Source organism: Octopus bimaculoides, chromosome 16 (genome assembly GCF_046866305.1).
Source record: "Octopus bimaculoides isolate indiv1 chromosome 16, ASM4686630v1, whole genome shotgun sequence".
Lineage (NCBI taxonomy): Eukaryota > Metazoa > Mollusca > Cephalopoda > Octopoda > Octopodidae > Octopus > Octopus bimaculoides.
This window is the reverse complement of record NC_142943.1, coordinates 39,596,699-39,598,839: the sequence shown is the minus strand read 5'-3', so window position 1 is coordinate 39,598,839 and position 2,141 is coordinate 39,596,699.

Here is a 2,141-nt window from a genome sequence, read left to right as displayed (position 1 = left end):
TCGTGGTCAGTTGGCAGAGCTATAGTTGAGCGTCGGATGCTAGTTGTGACCGGTTACCTGGTACGGAATATTCTATAAAAGTTACACAAGGAAATTTGGTCTGTTGATCGTGAGTGGAAACATCCACTCTAACAGAGTCGATAAAACCGAGTGTGTTGATATTGATGTGTCCCTGGTGGTGGGGTTGTTGGCGCACGACATTGTGGTAGACAGTACATTGATGGTGAAGACGTCGGCGCAGGAACTGTAATATTGCTGTGTTCTGTATGTGTGGTGGTAATGATGTTGACAGTGGTGATGATGTCCTGTTGAAACTTGGCGACGTCGGGGGAATGCTTGTAGTTGGTAGTAGTAGTTGTTGTCGTCACGGTGGTAATCTTGGTTGAACGAAGCTGGTGGCGAAAAGGTCGCTCGGTGATGATGGTGTTTGAAGAGGTGCGCTTTTACAGACGGTCGACAGACAAATCTCTGTACGACCATTAGCGAAAGCCTCGAAGAAAATTTTCTTAACCCAAGATGAAAGAACGACTGTGCGAACTCAAAAAGGAGAAATGGTGACGAATGGAAAAACAGAGGACTCCTTTTATTTAAACGTGTCCACACGGTCGCACACAAAATAATATATCATAGATGATATACAAATAATTATGTTATACTACGATAACATAACTAGCCAGTAATGAGACGATAGAAAAGACAACCGTATGAAATGAATAACAAGAGATATTTAGTGTGACATAAAAGATGTATGTGTATGTGAGAGTGTGAATGCGACATATAAGAACATAATAAGAGACAGGCCGTCTATATGTATGTGAGATATCACAGCAGATAGAAAGTCAGTACACGTGAGAGTTTTATACCAAGTTCTTGAGTACACGATTGGAAGTATCGCAGGCTGTAATTCTTGTCTGTTTATTATCGTGGTGAATCTAAGTCACCTAACAGAATCGAAGAGAGAGATTTGCCGCGGTGGTTTAGTTCGGTGTACATAGTAAGTCGTGTTGACTATGGTTGGAGATGTTGGTGGTCATCGTTGCTTGGTAGTTCAATCTCCATGGCCGCATTTGTTCTTTAGTCGGGTTCACCAGTTATAGGTTGGTAGTCCAGAATCCATGCTGCGTTTGTTTCTTCGTCGGGGTCACCACTTATAGGAAAGTGGGTTATACATCATTAGATGTATACCTGACTTTCCTATATAAAATTAAGAATTAAACGGAACGCTGAACTCCAGACTATCAACATAACAATTATTTATTTAAGGTGGTTAATATATACATCTTTAGCTCTTGTTTGTTGTTACAGCTTCTGTGTGTGTGTCTAGCGTAAGTACGAAAGATGGAGAGAGACAGCTAAACACGTCCTTGCTCAATCGCTGGCCAGCAAGAAAGAGGCAGAATGAAGCGGGAAAGCTTGGTTGTTGAATTGCACGCATGCGCACAGCGTTACTACAAGTGTAAGATAACATTAAGCAGCCAGACGAGGAGATTGCAGTTAATTTAGAGTAGTTTTCATTTCCATAGTATTTTATTTATACGGTCTTCAAAAGAACAAACCAGAAATTGAATGAGCTGATTATGTGCAGCATCTGAGAGCAATTGTGTGTGTGGGGTGGGGGTGCGAATGTTTATGCTATGTTGACCAGCTCAACCTTCAGCAACCGGCAGATACCATTTATGATTCCGGTATTATATGATGTTTATCACGTATATTTTGTACGGAATATCTACTGGTTTTATTATTATTATTATTTTTATTTCGTTTGTGTCTGATAGATAAGATGTTGCTCTGAAATCCTTTGTTTTCTTTTAAATATTTAACTCAGCCCTTCAGAATATATTTGTTTCTATTTGTATAAATTAACATCTGTTCTAGACAGGGGCGTGCTTCTGTGTAACCTTATATATACGCATCGTACTTTATAGTTTTATTAATTTATTTTTAAACAAATTGAATACTTGCATGCATGGGCAAGTACCCAGATCGAATCTGTTGAAAAAGTCTTGCCCAAGCCTGCTCATATACGTGCAGCTGCACCATCTACATTGCTACGCAAAAAGAATCCTAATGCATAACCGTGAAAGCGGTTTTTAAAAATTAATTTCAATCAGCACGTGCAGCACCCATTTCCGGTCTTTTTC